This window comes from Pinus tabuliformis, chromosome 1_1, assembly GCF_031772625.1.
Source record: "Pinus tabuliformis cultivar Carrire ecotype Pingquan chromosome 1_1, CPIR1, whole genome shotgun sequence".
NCBI lineage: Eukaryota > Viridiplantae > Streptophyta > Pinopsida > Pinales > Pinaceae > Pinus > Pinus tabuliformis.
The window spans coordinates 633,167,300-633,175,522 of record NC_142297.1 but is presented as its reverse complement, the minus strand read 5'-3'; the positions used below and the strand labels follow the sequence as shown (position 1 = coordinate 633,175,522).

The 8,223-nt window shown below is 38.0% G+C and overlaps 1 pseudogene; it reads right to left on the bottom strand.

Annotated features, from left to right (window-relative positions):
- Window positions 1-1,484: 1,484 nt before the first annotated feature.
- Window positions 1,485-7,965, bottom strand: LOC149214909 (actin-3 pseudogene; annotated as a pseudogene).
- Window positions 7,966-8,223: the final 258 nt, after the last annotated feature.

Genomic DNA, 8,223 nt, shown 5'->3' with positions numbered 1-8,223 from the left:
GCTGTATGTAGTTAATCCGAAATCAATATCCTCAACCATACTTTTACAAACCTGGAGCCAGCAAACCATTTTCTCACAAGATAACTACTACTCGACAATAACTACTACTCGAAAAGATTTAGGAAACAATGAACTCTCTACTGGAAACTGCAGGATGGACTAAAAACATTTCCTGTGAACAATTGATGGGCCACATTTGTCATATTCTGCTCATGTTACCCACATCTGTACAAACCAACAATGAAATTAGTCACAAACATGCTTGTATTTGATGAATCAATGAACCAAATATGAAATAATCAGAATGATGTTATTTGATGTTAGAACCTTAGTATCAGTTAATATAAACAACAAAAGTTATAGTTCCTTAGCCAGAGATATCTTCGAGTAGAGTTGGGTCCAACTGGTATTAGAATGAAATTGCTAAGGTTAGGGTTTCATTTTTTCTATTAGACTAGTTCCACTGTCTAAATTAATAAAATCAAAGAATACTTGTAGCCAAAGGCATTGGTTCATGACTAGCATCAAGCCATTCACATAGGTTCTATTATCAGTTTGGAGTCTGGACTACCCTCTTACATTTTTTATGTCAATCAAGTTATACCAGAGTTGGATACATCAACTTGTTCTCAATCGAACATTCTAGCTCAGACCATTTAGGACTAACTCTTTGCCATGCTCAAGTAAGACCTGGTAAGGTCTTTTTGGGACATGACTTAGCAGGCTGGCCTTTTAGGACCAGAGCTCTACTAAGGGCTGAGCTTCTATGATTGAAGCTCTACTTATATAAAACCTTTCAGGACCTGAAGTTCTACTTACATAGGACCTTTCAGGACCTTTCTTTTGGCAAAGGGAAGTTTATTTTTGGAAAGCTCAGGAAAGACCCTTTAACACCAACCTGGTATAGTCCTTCTAAGACCAGAGCTGTGCTTAGATAAGACCTTTCAGGAGCTTTCTTTTTGCAAAGGGAGTTTCAAGGAGACGAGGCACAATGCAAGTCCTTGGTGATAATTGGTGGAAAAACTATAGGTCAGACCTGACACAAGAGTCTAAGGAAGTCTGTGCTTTGTGATGTAGCTCCTCAAGTATGCTTCTTAAGGAACTTAAAAATGTGTGGCTGTAAATTTATTCCGCTATCAGAAACAATACCTGGGAGGTGTTTTCAGATCTCAAAACAATAACATACTTTTTATAAGCATGAAGGATACTAATGAAAATAATTGGCAATTAAATAAAGCCTATTTTCTAGAGTCTCATGATCCATTATTCCAAATATTTAAGCTATATGTTATAGTTCAAGTGTTGAAATATGGTTGAGTTGATATTTCTGATTTCAAGAATGTGGTGGGTAGGACTACCTATTGGAATGTGCTGAGAGAATCCAGGATGGAGCCTCCAATACAGACACTGTATTTTCTCTCTAGAGGAGCAACCACCTTGATCCTCATGCTACTTGGAGCAAGTGCTGTGATCTCTTGGTTCATCTAATCAGCCATGCCTGGAAACATAGTGGATCCCCCGCTCAAAACTATGTTACCATACAAGTCCTTTTGGATATCCACATCACATTTCATGATAGAGCTGTAAGTAGTTTCATGTACCCTCGGAGCTTCCATCCCAATGTGAGCAGGCTGGAATAAAATCTCTGGACACCTAAATCTTTCAGAGCCAATTGTAATCACTTGGCCATATGGAAGCTCATAAGTCTTTTCCAATGCAGTAGAGGTCTTTTCCAGTTCCAGCTCCTTTTCATAATCCATTGCAACATATCCCAATTTTTCCTTTATGTCTCGAACTATTTCTCGTTCTGCTGTTGTAGTGAAGGAGTAACCTCTCTCAGTCAGAATATTGCATAGTGCATTAGTTAAGTCTCTACCTGCAATGTCCACTCTATAGATTGCATGTGGGAGGGCATAGCCTTCATAGATGGGAACAACATGAGTGACACCATCTCCTGAATCTAGAACAATACCTGAAAATAGAATTTGGAATTCAAATATTTAAACATACTCTTTGTTTTGAAAAACCAAAATAAGTATCAAGCTTAACATCACTCGTATCAATCTCAGAGTAGTACTCGGTCTGGCAATTAGAGAACTCTGGGCTTGTCTCTTACTCAAGCCTGGAAAACTTTGACTTAACCTTTTATATTTCTTTGCTCAAGGGATTCCTTTTGGATGTTTGCGATGTATACTCCATTAGGGAAATTCTGGGAGCTTTGGGATATGGATTTCCAGGAAGTTCCATAAATGCACAAAGTTTTGTGAAGGCATGAAGACTTCATTAACAGCAATAGGACATCTATATTCTTGATAACATCTAAGGCCCATGAAAAATGAGCACCAATGAATTAGAAGAAAATGGCTATTAGATAAAAATAAAAACAATACAATGCCAAAATCTCACAAAAGAAATAACAAAAAGAATTTGACTCTTGCAACACTTGCCAACTTCTGTTTGCCATTTTGACTATAAATGAAGATTATAGAAGTGCTCAGAACCATTTATGTTGCATGCTTCAAGACATCCTAAATTAAAGCCTAGGTTAACAAAGAAAATCCTCCATAAGCTGCTTACATATGATAAGTCAGTGCTCCAAGTACTCTGGATCTACCAATTTAAGGATGTTCAATTTGAACTGGTGATTTTTGGCAAATTTTTAAAGTCGTGAGTGATCTAATTATAAATTACAATTTACTCGTATCAAAGAAAAGCAAACAAATTAAGCAAAAATGAAAACCTGCAGGATTGTACATTGGATGCAAAGAGGTACACCTTACAAATCAAATAACTACAAAGCTTTAAACAGTCTACAGTAAAACAGCATGCATCTTAAGCTCCACTAGCCAGAGCTAGCCACAGACTTGACAATCCATAGATTCAACCTACTATCCATCATGAGTTGACATAAGAAAATAAGTGATATAAATATACGCCGTGTGAAAAGCCTCCCATCAAAATTGGGAACAAAAACTATAACTTAATTTGATTTTTAAGTTCTGAAATATAGGCTCAATCTTAACAGTTACTGTCTCAAGCAAAGCAATCAATCTGCTAACTTATGCAAAAACAAGAAGAACTTTTGAGAGTGCACACCGTGAAAACTTTGGTTGGCAAAATGAGGGTATTAGCGCATAAGACACAAAATAGTCATTATTTGCAATTATTTACCCACCAGACATGATCATAATCAGGAATCTCTAAATTTGCTAAGGCTCATCACCTGAAAAGCGATTATACATGACATAAAAATGACTTGAGATGATGGCACGAGTCCGGACACTACTAATAGTGTTCAAGCAACCCTGTTGAAGTAAGTGTGATTGACAGTTTCAGAATAGGGAAATCACAGAAAGAAACAACAGCAACAGTACTAAAATCAAATTACCAAATGTGCCTCAAATTATGGACAAGGAGGTTGCTCTTTCACTCTATAGGGGACAGGGCAACTAGGGTAAAGTGCAATTTCAACTAAAGGAGGATCTGGTTATGATGGGTACCTGATACATTTGCTTTCTAATCCTAACATACTCATCCTAGTCTACAATATATCATGTATTTTTTAAATGTATTATATTAAATTGCATTAGCAGATTTTGATGTTGAACAATGGATGTATGTCAAACTATGCACCAGGCCTCAAATTCTCCAATGGCAGGAAGCAGACTGGCCAAGGTGAAAGTCTGGGTGATTTTGACCAAAATATGCCCATGTTATAGCAATAGCTTAGCTAAAGGAAGTACATCAGGTTAATGGTTTGCCCTTGAGCAATGTTGCTCAAAGCAGGGATGAAGCAGGTCTGTTTTTTGGAAGCAAAGTGTCGGAAGTGTTATTTTCCAAAAATCGTCAGAAGCAAAGCGTCTTGTGTGTGTGTATATATATTATATATTTTCATTTATATTAAAAAAACATCCAAAATGCCAAATTAGTTGTAGAAGATATGAAAACATGCACATTTGTACATAAATCAAGATAAATATGGCATCCATTGTACATCAATGATTAATTATTTAAGAATCAACCATCTAGAATCTAGATTCCTCTCCTCTTGTCTAGTTTTTGCCTCTAGTTCAATTCTCTAGGGATATTAGTCAACACTGCCCAATTTTGATCAAACGTCTTAATCCAAGCCTTATAATATGGTAGAGAAAGCTTAACGTGCATGATCAATGATTTTGACTTGAGTGAAGGGTACACTTTTGCTAAGGCCATGGCAAAGGGGTTCAACAATCAACACCAAACACTGGGATACATATAGGGCTTGGTGCTCTTGATTAAATGCCAATCACCTATCCTCATACATGATATAATCTAATGAAATGCCACAATCCCGTTGATCCTGAAATCCCGAAAACTGTTAAGTCTGCTAAATTTTGAATGGGTTATGAAATTCTATTTTCTCCATATGAAGTCTGATGAGGTTGGAAACACTCTCAAACATAGTGAGTCATTTCATGGGAATGTTAAAAATTTCTAATCAAGTTTAAAAGGAGGCAATTACAAAAGAGCTATTATATTAGTAGACATGTATCTAATCCCATGTCAATAACACTATATCATGGGGCCAAATGCCTGGAAGAAAAGCAACTACACTTTGGCAATGTACACAGACCATACTAAGGCAACAAACTGCACATCTATTTTTCAAGCATGTTTGAGTGAATTTCAAACTACTAACACCCACTGAATATGACAGAAACAACAAAATTCTATGACATCTTTGGAAATGCATTACGGCCATTAATAAACACCAATTTGAAAAGGGGCACAACCTTCATCTTCTAAATTCCAACACATGAAAAAATATAAGTGGCCAATAGGACCTTATACGACTATAGTGTGGTTGCTAAGAATGTACGACCATCAACATTTGACGATACAAGATGATCAATTCTTATATTTTTAGCATAGAATAGACTGATCCATCGCTCCACTAACAAATTGTCCTTTCAACTTTGAGGCATGCATGAGATTCCAGAGTAGAAAGTACTTTGGCTAGATGGTAGAAACAACAAAAGAAAGTTACTCAATGACAAGCTGAAAAGTTCATCAAGCATATCAACAAAATGCATCGATGGGTGGAAGTGGGCATTGCAGAAGACTCAGAAGTATAAGGAATCTCTTGATAAGCAACGAGTCAACCACAATATTAAGCCAAAGGAAAAGAATGGATGAAGGGATAGAATTTTAAATTGAAAACAAACTAATATGGACTATTTCAAATTCTGAAGCAAAGTGGTAAAAGTGCCTTCAAATTGGATCTATCACAATACATAGTCATTCTTCCATTTTGTTCAGTGTGGATAAACTAATTGTTTTGAACCATCAATGTTAGATGTATCAACCTTTCGAGAAAGACACCATTCTACAAGTCAGGGAGAATGAACCAAGAACAAAATGCAATAAATACACTAGATTTGAAGACAAGGACAACTCCATTGAACTAGCAAGTGGTTTCTCGAAGACCAACTCAAGTCTCAAAAGCAATTCCCTCATTTGGTGGACCAGATGATGGAGGAACACTATCCTAAAAAATGAGAGGTTTGATCTCTACCTGATTGACGTGAACAAGTTCACCAGCTGACCTCAACAGTGAGCTGACATAACCATGCCTTCCTTCACCCCTCCCCTTTAAGAATAGACATTTGCAATTAGAAATTCCCATTGACCAATGAACATAATATTCAGAAACATTGTCTACTATCTTCTCCCTCTTTTCGTATTTTTGGATTGAATGTTATCTATAACAGTGACGATAATCCCTTTGTACTCTTAATCGCAACTACTCTGATTAATCGCGATTGGAATATCTCACATCCGTTCAAAAGAGGTAGGGGAACTAAATGTGGTTGCATATTCTCTCATCTTCAACCTCCCCGTTCTCTTCACCCCCCGAAGATGTCATTATCAGGAATGATATCTAAAAAGCTCCATTCTAATTTTTAGGTTGCCCATTTTAGGCTTCTTGGTCTTATGTTGACTTCACACTTCGAGAAGATCCTTCAAATTCATGCTAGCCATATAGTTCATCTTGATGATCCTCAACGTCAGGGCATGTTCTCAAAAGCAGAAAGCAAAGACTGTTCATCACATTTCTTGTGAGCAATGGGTATGTAAGCTTTTGACCCTTATGGAAGGCAGAGACTGAAGAGAATTTTATCTTTTTTAAGTGCTCAATCTATTATATCAGGACGCAATATGATTTCCCTTCCAAGGATTTGAGGGAGTTTCCATCCATGTTTTACAAATACTTCGATTGGAGATGTTTCAATTTTCTCCTCAAAGAGGTGGTCACCTTGAAAACTCTCTTGAGTACAATGAAAACTGCATATATTATTTTTTTACTCCCTACAATGAACGATGATTGCATGGCCGCTGCTACTACAGATATTACACTGATATTCATGACAACAGTCGTAGAACCACTAGACATTGCCCTTTCACAATAATTACCCAGAAGTAAACCTGTATTTGGAGACCCAATCTGTAGAGAGGAATAGGCCCCACTCAGTTTCCATTCTGTCGTAGAGGACCATGTTGTGATCATATTACCTCCTCCGCGTCTTCTTGGAGGAATTTTCAATTGAGGCAATTCAACTCATTGGAAAAAACAGACTTCCTGTGGCCTTTATATGGTAAGAACTAGTTACCTAGCTCTAAATAGACATAGTGGTTCTAAAGAAGTTTCACTGTTTAAAGAAATCATGATGAAATTCCATGGCTACGCATAGTCATCCTAGAGCAATACTAAGAGGGCTAACCTCCTAGGAATGAGTGCTATTTTCTTTTCATTTGATTATGATTTTGCCCTGAGGGCTTAAACATAATACTATGTTTATTTTAGGCACACACATTCTCACCACGTCTTCGGACCCAACCACTTACAAATTTCAGATCATCACGCTGTAGAGTATAGTGATGCTCAGCATACAACACAGCCAGTGGGATGCGGTCATTCTGGTTCCTCTGCAGACCATGATCTAGGCTACATATTTCGTCAATTTGTACCAAATTTTGATTTCTGATAAAACGACATGATGACTGAACTTGTGGGTGGCTGATACTCCCTCAGCATAAGAGGAAGCCTAATTATTTAAAATGCCCGTCAAACGAAAAAATAGCAAAAGCATTTCTGCATGATCTACAAGGGACAAAATCAGAGAACATGACACTCCAAACATCAATCAGAGCCCATAAATTAAAAACAAGGGTTTTCAATATCTAGTCATTTCTTCTTGAATTGAATAGTAATAAAAATGCCTGCTCTGATTTTTCGGAACTATAGACCCAACCCAGATTGTTTTATATTCAATTCGCATCACTCAATTAACAAAACTGAGAATATGCCCACACAACTGAATAACCTAACACTGAGTAAACCCAATTTCAGCCCAACAACAAAAGAACAGAACCCCAAAACTGGATCTCAAACGAGCTATAAAAAAGTTGTACCTTTGACAGGGCGCCTGCATGATAATTTGTTGCTGAAACCCTTGGAAATTCAGTGGCGGAGGGTCTGTATTTCGTTTGGGAATCGAACCGGTGAACAGCGGGTAGTCAATATCTCGAGTACCTTGAGGCTCCTTATGCTAGAATAAACCTACTAAACTTATAAGAACGGTGGACAAATCTAGGTTTTGAGGATATGCGGGGGTTTGGACCTGGCCATATCTTCTTCTACCATATTTCCAATGCTATGCCGCTTGCTTGCTTCCTGTTTATTCTGAGATACCACTTACCCCGTGTGAAAACCGACTTTATCAAACGGGATCACCCAGACACAACAAGAAGATCATGTCCAAAGGTATGGTGATGGGCCGGCTCGATACTTCCGGCCTTGAATTTGACAACAAGAAGATCATGCCCAAAGGTATGGTGATGGGCCGGCTCGATACTTCCGGCCTTGAATTTGACAATGGCAGCAGTAGGGCTTTCTCGCACGATGCTCATGGATCCCCCGGGCATGATATCCACATCTTGGAAGTTTCTCGTTTTGCTTAATGAACAGAGAGCGCAGGAGGGTTTTGCTTAATGAACAGAGAGCGCAGGAGGGTTTTGCTTAATGAACAGAGAGCGCAGGAGGATTCGGAGTGCAGTGCATGCTTGCGAGATGCCAGATGCAATGCGCGCCCAGATGCCAGATACGATGCCCAGCGAGGGATAATGAATCGAACACTTCGAATCAAATGGTGAATATTAATTCCATCGTCTAACAACTAAATC